We start from the raw sequence: 26917 nt of genomic DNA on the forward strand, positions 1-26917 counted from the left end.
CAAATCTTGGAGTTTTTTGGGCTGATCAATAAGATTTTTTTCCAGAACCTGCACAAGAAAAATCAGTCAGAATAAAATTGATCTTTTTTTTGTAGTAGTTTCTGTGTATGACCTGATCGTGCCATTTTATGTTATATATGGTATATTATATATACCACAGTGATGCTGAATTCTGATTGGTCAGATAGTGGTAATCAATTTTTTGTATAGTTTATGGTTTTAAATACAGTATAACTTCGGCACATGACTGCCCTCCTTTACAAATTTTCACCTTAAGAATTGAAATTTTGTAAGAAATTTGCATCGGCATACGAAGCACTTTTGGCATACGAACCGAAGTTGCGTATACGTCCGGGAGTCATTGAAAAGGAGTCATTGGTTACGAAGTCATTGGTTACGAAGATTTTTCAGTCACTGAAAGCTGTTCACCTTCAGCATGTGTTTAATAACTAGGCGATTTTTTCAGCTGTTTTTTGTGGACAGATTGGTGGTGTGGGTGGCCTGTTCTGTTTTTAGCCCAAGCTTGGTGGCACAGCTTCCTGTGAGGAGACTTTACATGGAATGCTTGACTTGGGTCCATTTTTTTTTAAGCAGCTGTACAGTTTACGTACGCTTCGTATTGGTCATATTGGGTGGCTTGAACGCATTGACTGCATTTACATTATTTCTTATAGGAAAATTTGTTTTGCAATATAAATTCTCGCCTTGAGAACTCGCCTCCAGTACCAAGTAAATTCGTATGCTGAGGTTCCATTGTAGTTTCTGTAGAAAACAGCTAAGGCAAGGCTGACGCTCCATATAATCTGAGCATAGTGAAATAATTTTATTTAACAAATGTACGCTTTTCCACCATTACACAGCTGTTCATGAATGGACTTATGGGACAGTGTAAAGAATTTAATCAGTGTGAATAAATGAATGATTTTCTGGCTGTGAGTCTGATATAAAATGAGTCAGGACTCTGTTGGCTTTCAGTGTATTTTAGACGTGTTTTTCCCTCTGTTAGATAACCTTACACAGAATTGTACTGGTTGAAGATACAAATTTTATAGATTCTTATGAACAAGTACTTCTCAGAGAGCAGAAATGAGTTTTATATCAGCATTTACTTTTTGTCTGGAAAAAACTTTTTCTATGAATACATCACCCCTAGTCGCCTAGGGAAAAACACTGAAAAACTTCTTGAAGCCCTGAAAAAGTGTCTACTTTCATATGAGCCATTAAGCATAGAGTCAAAACACAGACTTGTTGATTATGGTGACGTTTTTAGAGAACGAATCTCCAGTGTCAGTGCTTGGTCGCAGTCAGAGAGAAGGTTTTCCACCCTATATTAAAAAAAACAAGCTTTGGGGTCTAATATAGGGAGAAAGGAAGTGAATGACTGTTTCTAACTGCAGTAATGTCAAGTTCTAACTGGCTCTTTGGTCATTCCACAACATTGCTCGCAACTATAAACTGATAAACAGCTTGACGCAATTCTTCAATAAACACAGAGGCAAATTTCTGTGATCTAAGTGGAATAAAACACATGTATGTGATGTGCTGGGGGAAATAAAATCATTTCAGGGTAGAAACATTAACCCATTGTTGATCATTTTCCCCTTCAGCATTATAATTCAATATAAGTGTTTAATATAAGTGTTTAATTCCTTAACACTCTCTATACCGCACTTAAATCCTAGTAATGTAATCAGGTAAATACACATCCACACTTTCTTAAATGAGGTGATAAAACGTTTGTTACAGGATTATTGGCTTTATAAACGTAAATGAAGTCAAACTTGTATAAAATAATAACGGCAGAGCAGATGTTCTACCTGCTTGATTAATTACTAATCTGCCTTTTTATTATTAAACCCTGCAACTTTTCTGAATGTCGAGGAACGGCCGAGCTCATCTGAGAAGAAACCGAGGCGAAATAATATTCGCATGACGGCCAGACTAATGAGTGTGGAACAGATGGTCACGGCAACACCAACCCTCGTTAGTAGCAACAACAGCCAGGGAACTGCACTGATTGTGTGTGAGAGAGAGAGAGAGAGAGAGAGAGTGTGTGAGAATGAGACAGAATGAGAGAGAGAGAAGGAGAGAGAGAGTGAGAGAGACACAGAAAGAGAGTAAAAGAGAGAGAGAGAAGCCCTTTTAATATCAGCAGTGTGATGGTACGATACAGAAGTTTTCTGTAGTATGATTTATATGTTAGGAATAATGAGACATTCTATCCGTGGTGTATTTCTCAAACAACATACAGCACCAGCGGACTAACCCCCGAATGTACTTCCGGCTGTTCCACAGAGATAAAGCACAGGACTTGGAGTCGCAGTCAATCAAACAGTTTTTAGCGATATTCGGCGCAGAATCATCTTCTCTTAATGGAAGCTCTGACACTTCTGGCTGTAACACAAATATGTTATCGTTTCTATAGTAACGGCTCCTTCACATCCACTTGTCTCAGTCTAGGGCTGTCACTTTTTTATCGATTTTCGAACCTGATGTGAAAAATTGATATTTCAGCTATGATTTGCCCCTACAAATATTAATGTGCAGCCGAAACACATTAAACAGCTTTTAATAATGTTGTCCAGCACTGGGTGCCCTAAAAGTGGGGGGGGGATGTGGTAGCTTAGTGGCTAAGGTGTTGGAGTACTGATGGGAAGATTGTGAGCCTGAATTCGAGGTCTATAAAGCTGCCACTGCTGGGCTCCTGAGCAAGGTCCTTAACCCTCAATTGCTCAGTTGTACAAAAAATTCAAGAAATTGTAAATCACTCTGGATAAGGAGTTTGTCAAATGCCAGAAATGTAAAAGTTTTAAAAGGTATAAAATTAAGCCAATTATATGAAAATGGCAGCTAACAGTAAGCAGCGGAGCAGCCTCGAGAGGATAATTACGACCATTGAAAAAAGCAGTGTGTGGAAGGGTTTTGGTTTCTACACCATAGATGGCAAAGTTACAGTCAAAGATAAGGCTGTTTGTTGAAAACAGTTGTCTTAGACCTCAACAAATCTTCGGGCTCTCCCACCACAAGGCAGCAGAAAGTCAGACAGAGGCACAGGCGAGCTGAGCAGCTCGTATGACTGCGTGTTATTCAGTGACGTCGTACAGGGTGTTAATGACATACTGAAAAGACTGTTTGTGTTGCGGTTGGATGGTTGGACGTTTCCCTGCTGGATCAATAGCGGTCTTTCCGGCAGCGTGTGTGGTGTTCTGTGTTTACGTGTTTTGGTTTGTTTTGTGTCTTCACGCGTGTTTGCCCCACCCGATCTTTCGTCCCTTTCCCACCTGTGCACACCTGTTTTTTGATGAGTCCTCATTGTAGTTTTGTTCCCGGTATTCTGTTTTATATTTTCTTTTACTGTTTTTCCCCTAGTGTTTTCATGTGCAAGTCTTTGTCTTCTTCTTTTTAATAAAAAGAAAAACCCAGTCTGGCTGCTATCCCTGCAGCTATAGAGTTTTTTGGGGGGTGGGGATGGGGGGGAATGAATATATTCAAATATACTGGAATAAATTGTGTGAAATTTAAAATTCTGTTCCAACGCACTTTTCCACGCCATTGTGTAGTATAAATGGTGCGAGTCATGTGTTGGAGTAGTGTGCACTTGATGATGTACTTATTTAACCCGGATAAGCCACGTTGGAAACTTCACGCACTCAATGCTCATAGCTTTGTTTACATAGCAGAAGAAAGGCAAGGCTAGCAGGGTCTGACGCTGGATGAGAAAAAAAAATCCAAGATGGACAAACACGAAACGTCTTACAAATTTGTTCACGTTGTGTGATTTTATGTTTACAACATTTTAAAAATATATCACCATTTCTGCTAAAGCTAACAGTGTCACTCTTCGGGCATTTGATATCATTTGCAATCATAGTAGTGTAGAGGAGGAGGACGACAACAACGCCTTACAGCTAGAGGAAAATAATCAGCTTCAATAGTCAACTCCACTGCAGCTCTGCTTGATCAATCCACCTGTCATTGATTCATTTCCTCAAACAGCACATGCTGGTGGTGGAGTTGGACATATTATGGTATTTCAGCTGTGTTGCCCATTTGCAAAATTGTCTTGACATCCGGAAACACACGTAGCACTTAACTTAAGGTGCAGCACGTTACCTCGTTATGTTCAATTCAGCTCTGATCAAATAGATCCTGCTTTGTGTGTGTGTGTGTGTGTGTAGCTAAAAGACCCTGCTGTAGAAGTGATTTCTAGAAGGATATCATTATTCAGACACTTTCCATGAAAACAAAATAGCCACAAAATGTTTCTCCTGCACTTAATGCACTATTACATGCGACTGGCATGATCTTTAACCTGTGTGCTTTCACACGGACGTGTCTCTAAGCGCTCTATTACATGTGTCGGGCTCATATTATTGCCGTCTGCACACTCTCAGGTCATCAGAGACGTTTGAATGGGTTACCCTGAGAACTGGCTTCCATTCTGAGCTTCTGACCACTGACTCAGATTTAGAAGCGAGCTTGTGGAGATATTTGAAGATTAATCATAACCTATACATAAGTTCACACACACCTCCCCACTGCTGAGCTTCTTCACTGGCTTCCGCTAGCTGCACTCATCAGTTTCAAAGCACTGGCACTAAGAATGGACCAGCACCATCTCACCTCAAAGCTCCTATTATAGATCACACTGCACCTCGCTCCCTCAGATCCACTAGCACTGCTGGACTGCTCCCACTATCTCTCGGGGTACAAGGTAGGTTTACATCTTCTCTGTTCTGGCACCAAGGTGGCAAATAGAATTTCCCCTGGATGTCCGTACAACCCAGTCACTGACCGTCTTCAAACGACGGATGAAGACCTACCTCTTCCTGAAGCACTTACACTAGCTTTATTTTTTCCTGCTTGTTTTATGTATTGTTGTATGTTCTAAGTAGATTTAAAAAATGATGGTATTCTAAGTCTGTGACCTATTAAACCAGTGTTAATGTATTCATTGATGGAGACTTCAAAGCACTCCTTTATGTCACTCTGGATAAGAGCGTCTGCCAAATACCAGAAATGTAAATCTAAATTATAGTGTTTAAGTCTGAGATGTGGCCGTGGTGGTGGTAATAATCATAATGAGCAATTTTTTGTGACCTGATTTAAATGCAGGGGTCTTTCGGTGTGGAGTTTGCATGTTCTCCCTGTGCCTGTGTGGGTTTACTCCGGATACTCCGGTTTCCTCCCACAGTCCAAAAACATGTACATTAGGTTGTTTGGTCATTCTAAATTGCCTATAGGAGTGAGTGTGTGGTTGTCTATCTATATGTGTGGCCCTGTGATGGACTGGTGACCTGGCCAGGGGGTACCCCTGCCTTTCACCCAATGTGTGCTGGGATAGGCTCCAGCAGATCCCCGTGACCCTAATTAGGAATAAAGAAAATGGATGGATGGATGAGTTAAATGCTGTTTATGTACATCATGTATGTGTCTAATTCAGTGGCAAAAACTCATCCTGGAGGATGTTATGGTTTGTTTTTACTCCACAGCGCTGTCTAATCTCCAGTCTGATTCCCCAGCTTTATCTGACTTCCAGCTCGAATCCTAATCTCAGGTTTTTATTAATACGCTGCTTCTAGTACATTACTGTTTCTATAGTAACCAGCCAGTTGACGCGAGCTGAGACTAATAATACATAGATTAAGAAAAATGCTAGAGGTTTTCTGTAAGGAGATGTTTATGTAACGTTTATAGAAGTTAAGTCCCAAGGGCCGGAGAGTAACGGTCAATAGCTTTTACTCCATATGAGGTTTCATGAATGAATTTTTGTTTGTTTTGTTTTATTAACTTTGAGAGGCTGGTGAAGCAATAACAGACTTACAAAACAACAAACAAATAAAAAAAAAAGAACAAATATATTCCATTATTACACACTTATTCTTTATTTCCTCTTCTTCCTGTTCGTTTTCTTCTTCTTCTTCCACATTTTTGTCTTTTTCCTTTTCTTTTGCTTCTTCTTCTTTCTCCTCCTCCTCCTCTTCTTCTTTTTCCTCCTGTTTTCCTTCTTCTTCCTTTTCTTTTACGTCTTCCTCCTCTTTTACTTATTCGTCCTTTTCTTCTTCTTCTTCTTCTTCTTCTTCTTCTTCTTCTTCTTCTTCTTCTTCTTCTTCCTCCTCCTCTTCTTCCTCCTCCTCTTTTACTTCTTTCTCCACTTCTCCAGTTTTTCTTCTTCTTCTTCTTCTTCTTCTTCTTCTTTCTCCTCCTCCTCTTATTTTTCTTCTTCCTCCGCTTCTACTTTTTTCTTTGTCTTCTTTTTCCTCCTCCTCTTCTTCTTCTTTCGTCATCCTCCTCCTCTTCTTCTTTGTCTTCTTTTTCCTCTTCTTCTTCTTCTTCATCTTCTTCCCCTTCTTCTTTTTCATTTTCTTCTGCTTCCTCTTCTTCTTTATCTTCTTCGTCCTCCTCCTCTTTTTCCTCCCCCTCTTCCTCTTCTTCTTCTTCCTCTTCTTTAGGTGTAAGTCAGTAACACAGTGCCCGTGTGATCAGGGCATTTACAGAAGTCTCCTCTTCCCTCCAGTTATTCTCCGGCTCCAGTGAAGTGTTCCACTTTGAAGGACCATCGTTTAACAATGAATACATTTTCCCCAGATAATTTAGCGGTGCTTACTGCACACAGCCCTCATTTAAACAAGCGAAAAAGAACCTTTCATAACGCCCTAAACATAAAACGGAGAGCAATTTAACTCCTCGTGGCTCTTAACTAAAGAGCAGCCTTTTGTTTTAGCGCACCACGCGTACCATTACCGCTCTCGTCATTGATCAGCGTCCCTAAATGGAGTTCAGCTAGCGCTTTTGATGCGTTTATCAGATCCTGACCTCAATTCACGCCTGTAAATAAAGGATGACGAGCGAGAGGAGAGGGGAGGAGAAGAATCCGGTGTTGTCGTGAGCGTGGAGTGTGGCATTGTTTCTCTGAGTGTGTATGTTGCTAATGGGTTCAGGTGCATAGGTGAGCTCGGTAAAACAACACCGCAGAACTTTAATGGAGCCGGATGCGCAGCGCAGCAGACGCTTTTGTTTGCTGATGCATGTGTTTTGCGGTGAAAGTGTCGCACTTTACGTCGAGTGGCTCATATTCAGACCGCAGCATATATGCCTTTTTCAAACAATAGCTCTCTCGCTCTCTATTACAATGAAACCCACAGCCTCTAGGATTACATTTATTTAGCAGTTTATTTATTTATTTATTCATTTATTTAAATTCAAAACAATATGGACAGATCCGAGCTGTATACAAAAATTAAATGTCTTTCTTTCTTTCTTTCTTTCTTTCTTTCTTTCTTTCAATTCAAAGCAATATGGACAGATCTGAGCTGTCTACAAAAATTCAATAATCCTATCTATCTATCTATCTATCTATCTATCTATCTATCTATCTATCTATCTATCTATCTATCTATCTATCTATCTATTTTTAATTTATTTTAATTCAAAGCAATATGGGCATATCTGAGCTGTCTACACAAATTAAATGATTTAATTAATTAAGTTATTTATTTATTTATTTTTGCACGTTGACCATATACTCGGTGAACACTAGCTTTATGTTCTCTTTATTCTCGTTATTTCATTCGCATGAGCACTCGCATGTCTGAAATTTTGTGTGCTTTTGCATGCTGATGTCTCGTCTCTGTTATTAGAAATTTCAGCTTTTCTGATTTTCACCGAGGTTCTTCACATGCCTGAGACGATTAATATAACATTCTGATTTGTGCACTCGCATGAGCACTCGCATGTTTTTCAGTCATGTGTGCCTTCGAATGCTGATGTCCTGTGTGTGGAAAAACGTGCTATTCGAAAGTTCTGCTTCTCCCTTTTTTCCAGAATTTTTTTTTTTTTTTTTTTTGCTTATGAGAAATTATGAATATACCATTCATGCATGAGCACTCGCATGAGCACTCGCATGTGAGCTTTTGCATGGTGATGTCCTGTCTGTGAAAAAAAATTGTCTTATTCGAAAAATAGTTTTTTTCTGATTTTTTTATGTGGTTCTGTGCTTGAAAACAATTACTATAACATTCTAGTTTTTGCATTCGCACAAGCTCTCGCATGTTTGATATTAGGTAGTCTTTCGCATGGTGATGTCTTTTAGTTTAAAAAAAAATTGCTGTTTGTTTTCCGCTTTCCAGTTTCCTTGTTTGTGAGAAATAATTAATAAAAAGTTATTGCTTGTGCACTCGCATGAGCACTCGCATGTTTCCACCAGAGTTGCCGCTGCTGCTGTTAACAATCAAGATGAAGATATTGGACGTTTGAATTGCGTCATATCTGTATCTGTATGTTCTTGTCAGATCTAAACAGATGGCCTGAGTCGATGAGACAGAACGTTGGGAAGCAGTCTGCAGAACCGAAAGAACAAACAACCTCCTCCTTTTTTTTTCCCTCCAGCAGATGATTAGCAGAGGGATTTTTCTCAATCTGAGTGAAGTTACAGCTGCCTAGGGTTAATGTGCTGCCAGAGGTTGTTTTGTTTGTTCTCAAACAAAGCTGGTGTGCGAGTGTAATAAATCAGCGTCCGTATCAGCGCCGCTGCTCTGCTCTTCAGTATGTCCGAGTGTGTCGCATTTCAGTTGCTCTCTCTTTGTATTGTCAGAGCTTTCCGTGAGGCGTTTCTGTTGGATTTGGGATCGGATTTATCGGATTTTGGGAATAGCTTCTCACACTGTGCAAATTGTACTTTCATGCTAGTAGCTAATGCAGCTCCAGATGTGTCTCACTGATGTTTTGGCTGTAGATGTGAAGATGTGTGACATGCTATATATGCATTTTCATGTGCTTTCCTATTTTTGAATCTCTGTACATGTTCTCACATGCTTTCGCAATTATTGACTGACTATATTGTGTGTGCTTTCGCATTTTTAAAGTCCTTTGTATGAATTCCCATGTGCATTTTTTAATATTTTCTCATGTGCTTTCACAATTTTCTAGTCCTGTATATGTTCTCACAAGCTTTCGCATATTTGAATCTCTGTATTCTCACACGCTTTCGCATTTTTTAACCCCATATTCTCATATGCTTTGTCATTTTCGAGGTCCCCCTTTTGTTTTCATGTGCTTTCTTATTTTTGAATCTATTTCTATTCTCATGTGCTTTCGCAGCTTTGAATTCCTTTCTGTGTCCTTACATACTTTCACATATTTCACTCTCTTTCTGTATAGTCATGTGAAGTCCTAAATATAGATTTTGGCTTTTTTCGCTCTCTCTATATGGATAGTCATGTATTCTTGAATCATTTAATTTCTCTCTAGAGAGCTTGATATATTCTCTACACATTCTCATCTGCGTTTGGTTCTCGCATGTCGGCAGTCGCACCTGTGCTTTTTTGCACGTGCTTTAATTTTAGTATATGCTTTTACATTATTTTGAGGTCATTCACGTGCTCTCGCATGTTTGATGCTTGTTCTCTTGCCTCGTTCAGACCGCTGTCGCACGATCCACACGAGCTCTCGCATGTTTGAACAATCAACACAGACATTGGCGCTTTGAATAAAATTTTCATTATTAGAAAATTTGCAGGAGTATGAAATGTTGTTTGCTGATGATATATTTTTTATTGTCTCAAGTTGACTTTCTGGTTTAGTAGTCTGTGTGTGTGTGTGTGTGTGTATGTGTGTGTTGGGCTGTTAATTGGTGCGTGAGCTCTTTTTGGAGACACCCCAAGTGTGTGTGCGGTGCTGATAATGAAACCCGGCGTTGCAGTGCCAGCACCGTGATGGAAGGCTGATCATTTCTACATGCTAGATTTCACCCCGACTCTGTAAATCATTTTTTTGCTCTCGGGCAAGTGTGAAGTTGCGATTTGTTTCAGAAAACCCTACACACAATGAACTTTTGACATTTCCTATTAAATGAGCTAGAGACCTTTTGCTGATCTGGTAAACTTTTCTCTTTTTCTGAATCAGACGGAAAGTTCTAGCGTGTTTGAAATATCTGATTACGAACTGTATTTATTAGGATATTTATTAGTCTGATGTTCAGTCTGTGAGGTTTTAGTTTGTGTTTAAACTGACTCCTCACAACTTTATGGTCTTAACAGAAAGTCAGGCAAGAAAACACACATGAAGTACAAACATTTATACTTCAGGTTGCTGAATTATATTTGTTTCTTAAATTGTCAGTGCTCTTTGTTGTAGGTGGAAAATTTTTATTTTGGCCTTAAGCAGATCTTTTTTTCAATCCCTTATAGAGCTACAGTCCACTGCTACACACTATAACCGAGAAATATAACCATCACTCAAAAATACGCCCAGTATTTTCCTCTATATACACGACATTGTGAACTTTTTGACCTGAACTGACCCACTGGAAGCTCCGCCCCCTTTCACCCAGCTCAGAAAAGTAATAACCCAACCAGTGGTCCTTCATTTCGATTCAGAAAGATGTAGCCTTGCTTTCTGTCTTTTATTAGTTAGTGTGACTCTGGGAAATGCAACTCAATGGTATGACTGACGAACATTTATCATCATTATTATTTGTACCCAGAATTAAAAGCGCAAAACTGAATAAGACCTAACAGAAACGTGGCAGCTTTCCAGCAGCTTTTTTCAGTTTAGCTCACACGACACGTGTACACGCTCATGCCATGACCCCACTCACTGAGAGAGAGAGACAGTGAGAGAGAGAGAGAGAGAGAGAGAGAGAGAGAGAGCAGCTTGTTAAATAACCATGTATGAATAAGAAGCTGGTGTGCGTGTTTGACTTCACTGACTTTAGAGAAATAATATAGTTAAAGAACATGTACTTCTCTGATGTTTGCTAAGTCAGATATGCACTGATCGATTTTAGCCAGACGAATAACTTTAACATTAGCCTACTGTATGTCTGTTAACTGTTATTTGTCTTATAGTTAGCAATAAAACTAGTCTGAGGTCTTTAAGCCAAAGCTTAAGCCTGACAGACGGTCTGGACTCTACAGCAGATTTTATTGGCTACGATAAGTAAGTAGCCTTTATTTGTCACATATACATTACAGCACAGTGAAGGTCTTTCTCACATATCCCATCCTTGGAGGGTTAGGGTCAGAGCGCAGGGTCAGCCATGATGCAGTGCCCCTGGAGCAAGGACGGTTGGGGTCTTTGCTCATGGGCCCAACAGTGGCAGCTTGGCGGGGCTTGAACCCAGATCTTCCGATCAACAACCCAGAGCCTTAACCACTTGAGCTACCACCACCCAAGAGGGCGTCTGATTGAAATGTAAAGCAATCAGTCACAGTTCTTTTTGTTCAGCGTCATGTTTAGGGGCGTGTCCCTACAGAAACAGAGCAGTGTGCAACCGTAGATCGTTCATTTAAGCAAGTCATGCGAGTCTGTATCATGAACTTCACCTTCACATTCCTCTAGAAAATCCAGTGTTTAGCTGATCCTCATAAGTGCTCATTGTCACAGTTGTAAACACTATGGCTTCCTTCTTCTGTGAGGGAAGTAGAGCATCATGACAACTTTCTTTCCCAGAAATCCTGTAGAATCCAACCAACCAGATGATGATTTCAGACCTTCTGCAGTGTGTCCAGTTTTGTGTACCATACACATCAGATGTTCAGCCAACGGTTCGTGGGAGTGATGTCCGAGGCTGAGACTAGCATAATCTCTTAGTGTGTGTATGACTTGGCTAACATTAGACTACTGTATATGACAGTTTACTATAAGTTAAATATACACTGGGACAATTTAGCATTTAGTTTGGCTGAAAGATTCTTTCTCATTTCTTTTTACCTGAGAAAAAAAACGAAGTGTACATGTAAATTGTTCTAGTGTCTACTTCATAACTAACACAGATGACCATCAGCTTTTCTCCCTCGTGCTCCTGTCGGTCACCATAAAACCCTTGTATTCATGTGCACTCTAGTCCCCGCTTTAGACCAGTTATTTGTGAAAGGACTTTATTGAAATCGTTCACCTTTTTTTTTTGCAGCATCCAGACCCTTTCTTTGACCCAGCAGCACGTTATTCCTCTCTCTCAGGACTCGTATTAAAGCTGTAGTTGTATTCAGCATTTTAAGGAGATCCGCCAAGGACGTGATTATTTTCAGCTTAAAAAAAAAAAACCCTTTTTAATTGTGTTGAACACATTGTGTGTCTGGAGATTTCACACTCCAACTGCTACAACTGTCAAGCCTACAAAAGTGTACTTCTTAATCGAGCTCTCATTACACGTAGGCTTAAAAATGACAAAATTAATAATAATAATGAGAAGGAAGAGCGCAGCACCGAGGTCGACTTTAAGCCTTGACCTAGGGAGGGATATTTTCTCTGCTGTAAATTTATGGTATTGAATTATTGATAATGCCTGGTAAGGGCAGAGGATGTGTGACTGCAAGGTAAGACATGACTACTGATCTTATTTCTGTCTCTCTCCCACACACACACACACACACACTATGCTGTGGTGTAATTGGTGTCGAGGTGAGGCCAGCTCACGTTTCCTCGCCTCGTGCTGATCCTTGGTAGAAAAGATTTAATCAGGCTTTGTCTCCTTCATTGAGCAGAAAACAATTCTAGCGTCGTCTCGGCCCCTCTGGTGAACATGCTGTTTCTCATTACTCTAATTGTGATTCTGCGAGCACTCGAGTCCAGCGAGCGGTGTCAAGTTAGCGAGGCCATCCGTCCATGTGCGGCGGAGAAGGCAGTCGGACGTGATTAGAGGCGGAAAAAGACAAGTTGCTGTTTAATTTTCTGACCGTCAGCGCCTCCTCTTTTAAATGCCGTCTTTTTTAAGTGTGTGTGTAGGGGTGGGGGTGGGTGGGTAGCTGAGACGGAGTCATGACAGAATTACAAAAGACTCTGGCAGCGCTACAGAGAACTGATTCATATAGTTTAGCATTAGTGCCGTCTCACCCGTTCAAATCATTTACATTTATGGCATTTGGCAGACGGCCGTCCAGAGCGACTTACAGAAGTGCTGTGAAGTCTTCATTGATAAACATGTCGTGATACTGGTTCACTAGGTCATGGACTAAGAATACCGTCAATCTTAATAAAGACTCTGTAGGGAAGGTAATATAGTATTGAAGTTAAATGCCAAAGTTAAGTGTCTCAGTGAAGGAGGTGTGGCTTAGCTGTCTCAGTGAAGGGGGTGTGGCTTAGGTGTTTCAGTGAAGCAGGTGTGGTCTCTGTCTTAGTAAAGGTGGTGTGGTCTCAGTGAAGGAGGTGTGGCTTAGCTGTCTCAGTGAAGGGGGTGTGGCTTAGGTGTTTCAGTGAAGCAGGTGTGGTCTCTGTCTTAGTAAAGGTGGTGTGGTCTCAGTGAAGGAGGTGTGACTTAGCTGTCTTAGTGAAGGAGGTGTGGCCTTTGTGTCTCAGTAAAGGAGGTGTGGCCTCTGTGTCTCAGTAAAGGAGGTGTGGTCTTTGTGCCTCTGTGAAGGAAGTGTGGCCTCTATATTTCAGTAAAGGAGGTGTGGCTTAGGTGTCTCAGTAAAGGAGGTGTGGTCTCTGGGTCTCAGTGAAGGAGTGTCCATGGTGTCCTTGGTGATCTCTCTGATAGTCTCACTGTGTCATGGAAGGAGGTGTGGCCTCTGTGTCTGTCTTGTCACTGAGTGCTTCATTCTAATGTAGTGAATTATCTGCTGCTTTAATTGTATGCGTTATATCTCAGATATTTGGATCTACAGGAAGCACAGTGTCGATCCTCATTAATCAGCAGGTTCCAGATTTTTTTCTTTTTTATTATTTCGAGCTGCTTTTACCGCCAATATAAGTCTATAGTTTTCACTGTAACAGCTTAATATTAATAATATTTCAGTGTGTCAGCTTCATATGTTTAAGTGTTAATAATAGATTCTGCTTTTAATGATGGATGAAGTCCATAGCCGCCGCAGTCCCAAAGTTCAACAACCTGCTTGTAGCGGTAATGAGACGGATGGCTGAGAAGAGACTTTATTATCACGCCTCTGTGGGAGTCTCTTTAAAAAAAAATGACGTGGGAAAAGGCTACGTAAGTATTTTACTGCGGCATCGAGGGAGGTAAAGTGGATTTTATCGTCATCCCTCTGTGTAAATTGTATACATTCTTCAGGGCCGTGGTGAATGGCATGTAGTATATCAGCACAGTACACAGGACTAGAGAGAAAATGTACAGCAAAAGTGAAGCACTTTGGATTGTAAAGTGTTTATCGTTTTTAACATCATGCATCATTTGTAATTTTTTTATACCATTTCTTTCAATGTTATGTAGTATAGACTAAGCTCCGCCCCCTGGAGCACAGCCAGTGGGATGATTTAATAAATACATTTGTCTGTTCACAGTTACATTCATATTCAGGTCTGTTTTTCAGCATTATTGACTTTCTAGCTTCATGATAACACCGCAGTTAATTAAGAAAACCCTCACGTTCTCATAATATTCATTTTTCATTTCCTAAGTGGGACAGACATACTAGGCCACAAGAAAAGCCCCCCTGACACTTTATAATTCAACCATGATTCATTCCCTCTGTATATCAAAGAGCAGGATAAGAAACAGAATAAAAGAGTAGATAGTCATTTTGAAGAAATATACGGCAGATTAATCTGAAAATTATTCACCGAAGGGCCTCACCAGATCACTCAGTGGTCCATTAGACACCTAAGGCGCTAATGACTCTTTGAGGCATGAATATGAACGTGTCAGAGGCTGTCATTTCTAATTAAAATAAGAAAAAAGAAAAAGAAAAGCGTTGGACGTAAACCATCTGAGTAATCCCTTCCCGTCCCTGTATTGGTTAAAATGGTGTCTCCTACCTCATTTGAAGAATTTGAATGAATGAATATGACCTTTAGCAGTGGCACGTTATCGGTGATTTGCACCCCAGAATACAGAAGCAGAATAATTAACGTAATAAATTCAACACGCTGTAATTTTCTACTCATTCAGCAGTCAGGAAAGCAAATGAGTCGATTCCTTACTGAACACGGTCCAGCATAAACATGTGCTGGTTGTATATTAGGATAGTGTGATGTGTTGTGTTCATGCACTTACATTTTAATACCCTGCAACCTCGGCATAGGAATGCCCTCCTTTACGAATTTTCGCCTTAAGAATAGAAATTTTGCAGGAAATTTGCATCGGCATGAAGCATTTTTGGCATACGAAGAGGCGTGTACGTCTAGGAGCCATTCAAAAGTCATGCGAAGCCAACTGAAGAGAGTTTATGAAAGCTGTTTGGAAAAAGTCAGCCCACGATACCAACGTTGCCTTTGGCATGCGTTCAAATGCTAGGTGATTTTTCGGGCGTTTTTTTGGTGACAGATTGGTGGTGCGGGTGGTCTGTTCTATTATTAGCCCAAGCTTGGTGGCATGACTTCCTGTGAGGAGCCTTGGCATAGAATGCTTGGCTTGGGTCAGTTCTTTGTAAGCAGCCATACAGTTTACATACGCTTCGTATTGGTAACATTGGTCATATTTTTAAGTGGCTGGAACAGATTATCTGCATTTACGTTATTTCTAATGGGAAAATTCGTTTCGCAATACAAATTTTCGCCTTAAGAACTCGCCTCCAGAACGAATTAAATATGTATGCAGCGGTTGCACTGTACATTTATGGCGTTTGACAGAGGCAGATTTAAGGCTCTTGCTCATGAGCCCTGGCAGTTTACCCCTTTTCACTGGCAGAATGGAAATTGACTTATCTGGCATTTTTATTTAGTATAAACAAATGAATGATTTTATCGTTTCATCGGATATAAAATGAGTCAGGAGTTTTACACAGAATTTTAGTGGTTGAAGATAAACACCTTCAAATTTTAGCTGCTTATGAACAAGCACATGGAGCATCTTAGAGAGCAGGAATGGGTTTGATTTTGGACAAAAAAGAACTATTAATGTTTTTTGGAACACTTTTTATAAATATATTGCCCTAGTAGGTTAGATTGATACAGAAATACTTAAGAAAAACTACACATTTTTAAAGCCCTGACAAAGTGTCTACTTTCATATGAGCTTCATATTAACCTCCACTATGGAGTGACATGACAGACATTTCATTTTGAACATGGACAAAAAGAGTTAAACTCACAACCTTCCAATCAAGAGTCCAGCATTTTAACCACTAAAATGAAGCCTTAACCATCATGTGCGCATTTTCGAAACTATAATTATGTTTAAATCAGCTCTGTACTTGAGTTTGATTTGATTTCATATGAAAGTGAAGTTAAAAACGCCTGCATAAATGTTAATACCCAGTGCTGTGATCGCTGTGAGACCCTAAAGCACCTTCCCATGATGCCGTTGTTGAGTTGCATGAACCGACAGATTGAAATGAACTGTTAATGCTGAAATGGATGACATATTTTATTCACAAAACTATCTATATTTTTCTTCCTTGGAAGGAACCAGTTGAAAGGTCTCACCAGACTGCTTTCTGATAAAGTGTGATGATGCACATGCATCATTTTCCTGCTGAATCAGCTTCATTCTAATAAACATTTTAACTGCTGGAAGTTCTTCTGAAGTTACTCAACTTTTCGTTTCAGCCCTGTGACTCTTTCTTTTGCCATCTATAACTGATGACACCACTGTCTGTTCTTCTCTTTATGGTTCTTTTCCTTTGTTTTTGCAAACAGTGCATCTCGTGGGAAATCAACGCACTCTTGCGTTACAGCATTCCATCAAGTTTTATTTTCCGGACCAACTTTTGATGGCTGTAGCGGAACATTGGCAGGAAAAAACAAGCAGCAGGTTCCACTATAAAGGATTAAAAATACATCCTTGCCCTTCATAAATTACCAAGCTGTGGCTTTCTGCATTCTAAAATACATTGGGATTGAATGCTGAGTTAACAGCCTGGTGTCTGGAAACGGATCTGCGCAGGAAACATGTTGCCAAAAGCAGCACTGAGATCTATGAGATAAAATAAACAAGAAGAATCGCCACGTTCAGCCTTCTGTCTCCCCAACAACTGATTGGGTCTGTACAGTTTCAGGCTTGAGGTTGAAATTATTTTCTCATGACCAGGTCATGGCAGTTTAAATGAACACCATCAACCATCATGACACCAGGAAACTGGAAGTTAATTTACTGAACAAATAAATGCGATGGAAAAGTCATGTGGTGAAAATGAGAGATTTTTATATCACAGTTGTGTCAGTATGTATTCAGTTACTTTCGAATCTGTAAAAATGTGGTAGCTCTGTGGTTAAGGTGTTGGACTATTGATCAGAAGGTCGTGAGTACAAATCCTAGGTTCAGCAAGCTGCCACTGCTGGGCCCCAGTTTAAGGCCTCAACCCTCGGTTGTATAAAATGTAAGTCGCTCTAAATAAGGGCGTCTGCCAAATGCTAGAAATGTAAATGTAAAAATGGCAGTATTTCCTAATGCACTATTTGTGTTAATCCTGTCCTAATAAAGGCTGAAGGTCTGCACTTCACATCTTGATTGCAACAGCAGAATAACTCAAATTGTCTCACTGCTCAATTCCTTATGGTCCTGACTTTATATTCTTCTGAAAATTACACTGTCTTTTACTCTGGAGCCACTACATAGGTGATATGCCTAAACTTGTGTGGACGCCTGAGCATGTGGCTCTTCCACAAAATTGGAAGCCCATGGTTGTACAGATTGTCTTTTTATGCTGTAACATTACACTTTCATTTCACTGAAACTACGAGGCACAAACCTGTTCCACCCTTGTCCACAAAATGAGCTCCTTGAAGACTGGAGCTTAAGGTTGGAGTGGAAGGACTCGAGTATCCTGCACAGATCCCTGACTCTGACTCAACCCCATTCAACACCTCTGGGATGAACCCCAAATGACCTCCTTTGGGGCCAGACCTGAGTGCCTGATCTCACTAATGTTCTTGTGGCTGAGTGAGCACAAATCCCGATAACCTTGCTTCCGAGTCAAGTGAAAAACCTTGCCAGAAGAGTGGAGCTTTTAATAAACTTAACATACGAGTCTGATGGTCAGATGTCTAGAGCGTCTGACTTGGCCAATCTGCATTCTTTTTTTAAAATGGGCACAGGGCAGTGTAACACAACTATCCAAAACTTTTTTTTACATGCATGAGCTCACAGATGCCCTTCATGCTTCTTTCCTTTCTTTGAGAAGATTCACGACTGTTTCAGGTTTTTCATTGGAGATAATGGTTGTCACTGTGGTTTGCTTAGATTGGGGTGTCCAGTCTTATTCAGAAAGGGCTGGTGTGAGTGCAGGTTTTCATTCCAACCAAGCAGAAGCCACACCTGAGTCTATTGAAAGCCAAGATTAACTGATTAAACAGGTGGAATCAGTGCTTGATTGGTCTGAAAACCTGCACCCACACCACACCGGCCTTTTTCAAATAAGATTGCTTAGAGTCCTAGAAATGGCTTTCAAGACTGAGTCACTAACTTTCTAATCTCTCATTCTTTAGTGATGCTGCTTGTCGAGATCTTTTTAAAGATCCGTTTAAGTGATGATTAGAAGTTTCGATCAAGCCTGGGCGTGTCTAGTCTAACAGGTTGACAGAATAACTAAGGTGCAGCTTTACAGCCTTCTTTCTATTTCTTTTTGACAGAAACACATTGGAGTCACAGCGCGGTACATTATTATCCCTCTGCTTCACGACAACAGGCATAACTACCCAAAGTAATATGCTGTCAAGTTTAATACGTCACTGATATCCTTTACAAAACATCCAGCTCGTGGCTCACTGGCGTCCGGAATACATCTCTCTTCCTATAGCTTCATACACGTTTGCTTTAAACTCTGTCTCAGCCTGTACACTAGGAAACTGTCAGAGGATAGAGATACGTGATGAAATATTTTAAAACACCCCAGTGAATTAAAAAAAAGCTGACCAGGATCAGAAAATGTTGCCACCTTATCACTCAAGTGGTAAATTACCAGCAGTTGTGAGGTTACAACCTCCAGCCTTTATGGTGTAGTGCCATTTTTTATTCCTCCAGACATTTTTTTTTATTTTGAGTGATGTATTTCCTCCATTTTTTCACTCCGCCCAGCATTGTCTTCGGTTATCGCTCCTGGTTGTGTTTCTTTCTTTCTTTCCTTCTTTCTTTCTTTTTTTTATTATTTTGCTTCTCCAACATAAATAAAAAAGGTTTATTTTTCTTCCTCCTGAAAGTCCACACAGTAGAATCCACGTGTAGTGATGCGTTACAGATGGGGCTGAGGCCAGCGCTGTGTTGCTCTGCTGAAGGCTAAAGTGATAAACCTGTGATAGAGATCTTGCAATAAGGGTCCTGCTGAAGAATCCTGTGTTACAATCCTAGACTTGTGCAGAGAGAACGGACAACTAGGGAACAGAGCGAATGAAGGAAAACTTATGAAATTAAAGAAATCGATTTTTGTGGGGCTGGTAATGAAGTACTGCGCAGTCATCTGTATAATAACTTTTTTAGCGCAATAATGGAGTCGGGTTTAAATTTCTGAGACATTAAATGGATTTATGTTTGGGTTTTTATTAAATAACGTTGTGAGCTATCTGTTTTATATTTCAGCAGTGTTGAATATTACATGTGTAGGAAATCTAGAAATGATTGAGTAGGAGAAAATGGGTAAAGCCAGAAGCTAATGAAGCACAGGATTTGCAGTGCCGATCTTTGCATGGACTTCAGGCAGTTACTCAGTCTTACTGGTGCTGAGTCAGTATTAAAGCTTTACTAACCCCAGCACCATTACTCTTCTCAGCAACACATCATTTATGCAGTGAAAGTGTAGCCTGTTCTTTTCAGGTTTCTGTATCGCTGAGTAATGTTCAGATAAAGCAGTGTTGATTCATAACACAAGCATTTTTACATTCATTTTACATATGAGTTTCTGAGGTGATGAATACTGTTTCTGAGGTGATGAGTACTGTTTCTGAGGTGTTGAGTACTGTTTCTGAGGTGATGAATATTGTTTCTGAGGTGATGAATACTGTTTCTGAGGTGTTGAGTACTGTTTCTGAGGTGATGAATATTGTTTCTGAGGTGATGAATACTGTTTCTGAGGTGTTGAGTACTGTTTCTGAGGTGATGAATATTGTTTCTGAGGTGATGAATACTGTTTCTGAGGTGATGAATACTGTTTCTGAGGTGTTGAATACCGTTTCTGGGGTGTTGAATACCGTTTCCGAGGTGTTGAATACGGTTTCTGGGGTGTTGAATAGTTGTTTCTGAGGTGTTGAATAGTTGTTTCTGAGGTGTTGAATAGTTGTTTCTGAGGTGTTGAATAGTTGTTTCTGAGGTGTTGAGTACTGTTTCTGAGGTGTTGAATAGTTGTTTCTGGGGTGTTGAATAGTTGTTTCTGAGGTGTTGAATAGTTGTTTCTGAGGTGTTGAATAGTTGTTTCTGAGGTGTTGAGTACTGTTTCTGAGGTGTTGAATAGTTGTTTCTGGGGTGTTGAATAGTTGTTTCTGAGGTGTTGAATACTGTTTCTGAGGTGTTGAATACCGTTTCTGGGGTGTTGAATACCGTTTCCGAGGTGTTGAATACGGTTTCTGGGGTGTTGAATAGTTGTTTCTGAGGTGTTGAATAGTTGTTTCTGAGGTGTTGAATAGTTGTTTCTGAGGTGTTGAATACCGTTTCTGGGGTGTTGAATACCGTTTCCGAGGTGTTGAATACGGTTTCTGGGGTGTTGAATAGTTGTTTCTGAGGTGTTGAATAGTTGTTTCTGAGGTGTTGAATAGTTGTTTCTGAGGTGATGAATACTGTTTCTGAGGTGTTGAATAGTTGTTTCTGAGGTGTTGAATAGTTGTTTCTGAGGTGTTGAGTACTGTTTCTGAGGTGTTGAATAGTTGTTTCTGAGGTGTTGAATAGTTGTTTCTGGGGTGTTGAATAGTTGTTTCTGAGGTGTTGAATACCGTTTCTGGGGTGTTGAATACCGTTTCCGAGGTGTTGAATACGGTTTCTGGGGTGTTGAATAGTTGTTTCTGAGGTGTTGAATATTGTTTCTAGGGTGTTGAATACCGTTTCTGGGGTGTTGAATAGTTGTTTCTGAGGTGTTGAATAGTTGTTTCTGAGGTGTTGAATAGTTGTTTCTGAGGTGTTGAATAGTTGTTTCTGAGGTGTTGAGTACTGTTTCTGAGGTGTTGAATAGTTGTTTCTGAGGTGTTGAATAGTTGTTTCTGAGGTGTTGAATAGTTGTTTCTGAGGTGTTGAATAGTTGTTTCTGAGGTGTTGAGTACTGTTTCTGAGGTGTTGAATAGTTGTTTCTGAGGTGTTGAATAGTTGTTTCTGAGGTGTTGAATAGTTGTTTCCGAGGTGTTGAGTACTGTTTCTGAGGTGTTGAATAGTTGTTTCTGAGGTGTTGAATAGTTGTTTCTGAGGTGTTGAATACTGTTTCTGAGGTGTTGAATACCGTTTCCGGGGTGTTGAATACCGTTTCCGAGGTGTTGAATACGGTTTCTGGGGTGTTGAATAGTTGTTTCTGAGGTGTTGAATATTGTTTCTAGGGTGTTGAATACCGTTTCTGGGGTGTTGAATAGTTGTTTCTGAGGTGTTGAATAGTTGTTTCTGCAGTGTTGAATACCTTTTCTGAGGTGTTGAATATTGTTTCTGAGGTGTTGAATATTGTTTCTGAGGTGTTGAATGCTTGTTTCTGCAGTCTTGAATACATGTTTTTTGAGGTGTCGAAAGCTTGTTTCTGTGGTGTTGAATATTTGTTTCTGAGGTGTTGAATACATGTTTCTGCCATGTTGAATACATGTTAAACTTCTGCAGTGTTGAATCATCTGCAGTAGGGAGCATGTGAATCTCAGCCGTATTGAACACTGCGCTTGGCTCTGTAGCTCTTCAGCGTGCGAGTCATACGGTCATGCAGTAAATCCAGTGATTTACTTGTTTAATCCACTCCTCGCTGATTAATTAGTCCCTCACTGTCCTTCTGCAGGGTCACGCTTTTCTCAAAACCTCCTCCGTTCACAGATCAAGTGAGTTTGTGTGTCGGCCTCATGTTAATGAAAGGGGCATTAGCATGTTTACTGTTGGTTTTACTCTGAGGTCGGAGCTCGCAAAGAGCTTTCACACATGACCCAGGAGACACGGGGAAGTCGAGCCAAACAACAAATAAACCGTCATTATTTTTTCTCCCAACAGAAGCTTTACGGCTCACGTGATGTAATCCTCTTTGATTGTGTTTGGTATTAGTCGTGTTAGTAAACCGTACAAAAGAGGCTGAATTGAATTTAAAAATGAGTGATGGAGAAAATGAAGAATCCCAGTGGGGCTGAACAGAAAACAGAGAGAGAGACCGACAGAGAGAGAGAGTGCATGGTGGTAAGAAATATTGAAAGTGAAGGTGGGGGGGGTGCATAGAGGAGTGGAGAGAGAGAGAGAGAGAGAGAACGAGAAAGCGAGGCAGAGAGAGAGAATGTGAGAGTCACAGATAGAGAGAGTGAGAGAGTTGGGGGCAGAAAGACTGAAAGTGAAGGGCTGGAGAAAAAGAGTACATAGAGGAGTGAAAGAGAGAGCGAGATTGAGAGAGAGAGAGAGAGAGAGAGACAGAGGGGGGGCAGAAAGATTGAAAGTGAAGGGCTGGAGAAAAAAGAGTGCATAGAGGAGTGAAAGAGAGAGCGAGATTGAGAGAGAGAGAGACAGGGGGGGCAGAAAGATTGAAAGTGAAGGGCTGGAGAAAAAAGAGTGCATAGAGGAGTGAAGAAAGAGAGAGAGAGAGGGGGGGGTCAGAAAGATTGAAAGTGAAAGACTGGAGAAAAAAGAGTGCATAGAGGAGTGGAGAGACAGAGAGAGGGACAGAGATAGAGGAGTGGAGAGAGAGAGAGAGGGACAGAGATTGAGAGAGAGAGAGAGAGAGAGAGCGAGGGGGTCAGAAAGATTGAAAGTGAAGGAGCAGAGAAAAAAAGAGTGAATAGAGGAGTGAAAAAGACTGCAAGAGATAATTAATGGAGGAAATAAGACTCTCGGCAGCAGAGGAAATATTACCAGTATCAATCTAGGTGTGTTCTGGCAGTGCAGCCGCCAGCGCGAGGTTTATGATATCCATCTACACCTTAAAGGGATAGTTTAACATTTTGGCATGTGGAACCGTTTCTTTTTTTTTTTTTTTTTTTAACCGTAAGTCAAATGAATTCTTTGATGCCTTTTCCCCCTGCGTCCTGAAGTCTGTGTGTGAAAGAGCTACTTAGCATAATGAATGGAAGCGTATAGAAGCTCAACCCTTTCAAGGCAGAGGAGTCGAAGTCGGCTTCCCGCTCCCTCAAAAGTGCGGCATGTTCACTCACTTTTCACAGGTTACGGAGCAGTTATGATACTGTAATTAATTTCAGCGTCTCCGGCTTTTAGCAGCCGGAGAAGGACTAATGCGGAATAACCCGAGTCTCCCAGAGAAAGCCCAATTTTTAGCCTCATGTCGCGAGTAATGAAGAGTCTTAGCGAGGCGTGGGCATGTCAATACTCCAAATTAAATTTCGTTATTACAGTTTCCACTCCTTTCATCATGACTTATCCTGCTGTATTTAATAGACTGAGACGTTATTGAAGAAAAACGTGTTTATTAAAGCTAATTCCATGCAGTAAAAGTGAAGCAGTGCTAAGGTTTAAAGAAGTCTGCTGAAGGTTATCATTTTTCAAAAAAAAATAAATAAAAAAGTCCCCCAGCATACTACAAGCAAAACTTTTAACTTTGAACCCGCGCTCTGACTTCAGCTTCCTATCGAACAGCCTCGGCTCTGTGAAGTGATGTAACGTATATGTGAAGAAATAAAGGCCCTGCGGTCACACTTGATCTTCACCCGTTGATTGCTGATATTCTTATTTGTATCGGCATTTCTCCACCAGAGATTGACGTTGATTTATGTAAATGTGGCTTTATCAAATAAATTTAGCATATTTAATATATTAAATATATAAATATAGCATGTTTAACTGTTTATACAACCTGTTTTCAGGACATTTTACAGGTTGATTCCAGATTTATTTATTTATTTATTTATTTATTTATTTATTTATTTATTTATTTATTTTTATTTTTTGTTTGTTTATGTATTTATTTATTTATTTTGTAACTATTAAAAATATATGCAAAAATTATACTCCAACAAAATGTTCTGCAAAAGTCTGTTTCATCCAAAGAGTTTTGTTTAATTAGAAGAAGCATGATTTGCATAAATGAACGTGTTTTTTTTTTTTTTATTTTTCAAATACAGAAAAATACTTGTAAGAATATTCATAATCAGCTGGTAAAAAGTCTTATTGTGATATCATCTATTTTTTTTTTTAAATCTAATATTAATGTCTTGACCAGTTATTATTCATTACTGACCAGTCCAGCTAATTTGTGTGGAAGACAGCAGATAGCGCCTTCATAGAAAGGACTGTTGATCTGCAGCCCAGGTCTTTTATCCTTTCACTTGGATGTAGGATGTAATGAATGAATCCATGAGGAATCCTGACACCTCAGAGGGTTAAATGAATACCTGTACATATCACTGGTATAGAGACATTCATTCATTCATTCATCCATCTATCCATTTATTCATTCATCCATTTATTCATTCATCCATCCACCAATCCAACCATCCAGCCATCCATTCATCCACCCATTCATTCATTCCTCCATCCATCCATCTATTCATTAATCCATCCATGCATTCATTCATTCATCCATTTATCCATCCATCCATCCGTCTTCAGTAAAGGCAGTGACTCATGAGTCTGAGAAACACAGAGGATGAGGCAGGAATACAACCAGTATGAGACTTCAGGTATGGACATGTGTTTATCTGATTTGACCTGACTTAGGTGATTGATTTTTAACTTCCTGTTTTTCAGCTTTATATGTCCATGCTGACACACACACACACACACACACACACACACACACAGAGAGAGAGGGAGAGGATGCTGACGTGCATCCCAGACCCTGAAGCTCTATGACTCACTCATTAACCCTCTGCTGTGGACGTCATTTCGGCTCTTCAACCCTCTCTCACACACACACACACACAGACACACACACACACACACACAGACACACACACGGATGCTGGATCTGCAGAATAAAATCTTTCAGTTGGGAGACAGTGATGCCATTCATTTTTTCTGTTTTTCTCTTTTTCTCTGCCTTCCCAACGTCTGTGTCTTACTTTTCCTGTCTTGCTTGCTTTCTCTCTCTCTCTCTCTTTCTATTCCTCTGACATTTTGTGTGCCTCAGTCTGCCCCCCCCCCCCATCTCTCTCTCTCTCTCTCTCTCTGAATGATTCTCTCTCTCTCTTGGTCGTTGTCACTAATCATCTCTATTTCATTTCTCCGCTCTATCGATCTCTTTCTCCATTCATTGTGAATCTGATCTCACAAGTTGTTTGATCTCACGTTACAAACTAAATTCAGCAGGGATCTGACAGTTCCAGTTAATGAGGTCTGACTAGGTCTTTTACAAACATGTCTCACTCATGTCTCGTCAGGGCTAAGTGTGTGTGTGTGTGAGATCGCATTCAGGTTTTAGGACATTAGCGATGCAGTCGATAATTCAAGTGTGTGAACATTGCAGCACCATCTCTCTCTCTCATTCTCTCTCTCGCTCTCTCTCTCTCTCTCTCTCTCAGTTTATGCTCCACTGCTTCGTAAACACTCTGTGGGATCTGTGCTTAAGTATCCATAGAGCGAGTTTTATAAAAGCTGATAAAACAGAGATTAGACTGTAACCTAATTATATCGTTTTTACATTTTATGCTAAACATACTGACACACTGCTGTACAAAAAATAAGACAAAAATGTTTGCTTTTTTTTTTTACTTTGAAAATCTCAGAACTTCAGTTCCCATCCACCAGCCATCTTATCTGTGAACATAATCCCCCAACCCCATCCCCGAAAATGCATCACACACTCAGAAGAGAGCGCTATCGGCCCTCTTCCACATACATGAGTTCATTGACAAGTGATTGACAGGATGCCCCTCCCACACAGAGATCAGCAAATGTTGCTTTCTGTACAGCTCTGTACTTTTGGGGATGTGGTAGCCCAGTGGTTAGGGTGTTGGACTAGTGACTGGAAGGTTGTGTCTGAATCCCAGGTCTGCCAAGCTGCCACTGCTGGGCCCCTGAGCAAGGCCCTTAATCCTTAGTTGCTCAGTTGTATAAAATGGCATAAATCGTAATATTTTTCTATCATTTCTATAAGGAGTTTTCCAGATGTTAAAGTTTTGTAGCATCACCTTGTCATTGCGACTCCGAGTTTGTCTTCACCGGCTGTTTACCTGTTACGCGAGCTCAGCGGAGGATGGAGTGGGATAATGGCTCCATTTCATTAACTATCTCAGGCGTGTTCTCTGTGAGGGAATCAACTCAACAACCATCATAGGGGCCGTTTCAGTACTCGGTATCAGTCCATTCATGAGCTGAGGAAACGATGCCACATCACTGGAGACGTCAGAGCTATAAAAACTACACAAACATCACTTCAGCTCATCAGAGTTTCCATATTCTAACAGTTCAGGAATCTGTTTATAAAAGAAAAAAATGGAGAAAGCACAGGGTACTTGATGCTGTAGTTTTGGTTTCCATATTTGTTTTCTTCTTCTAACTAATGAACTAGTGAGAAGAGACACTAAGCCTGTGATTAAAAACACTATGATAATGACATTAATGTAGGGCTGCACAATTAAACATTATTTTAATTATGTTGTTTTGCCTTCTTACGTTAAATAAACACAATTCCCTGCGAGTTTCCCAAAAGCCCAGGCGAAGCCTCGAATCCCAAGAGCAACGATAATATAAATATAATAACATGTTTTATTTGAATTATTTCATTTGTTTATACTAAATATTTATAAGGCACGCTGAATTAACAGGAGTGGTTTTTGGAATCCGTTCATTCAAATAAAGGAATTTAGACGCTTTCCGGCACAAAGAAACTCGGTCTGTGAGGATTAAAGCAGCAGGAGGACGTGCAGTTAGAGGAAATCCAGTTAATCAACATTAAACTGATTCATTTCCAATTAACAATTCTAATCGCCGAAGATTACAGATCCTGCTTTAATGAGAATATATGTTAAATATGTTGATTTTTTTAAA

At 40.2% G+C, this 26917-nt stretch overlaps 1 protein-coding gene across 2 annotated transcripts in view; it reads left to right on the forward strand.

Annotated features, from left to right (window-relative positions):
- gpat2 (glycerol-3-phosphate acyltransferase 2, mitochondrial) overlaps positions 1–26917 on the forward strand; it is a 194186-nt gene that overhangs the window by 61853 nt on the left and 105416 nt on the right. The gene's annotated exons all lie outside the window — the stretch shown is intronic.

This window comes from Hemibagrus wyckioides, linkage group LG05, assembly GCF_019097595.1.
Source record: "Hemibagrus wyckioides isolate EC202008001 linkage group LG05, SWU_Hwy_1.0, whole genome shotgun sequence".
In the NCBI taxonomy this organism is placed as follows: Eukaryota; Metazoa; Chordata; class Actinopteri; order Siluriformes; family Bagridae; genus Hemibagrus; species Hemibagrus wyckioides.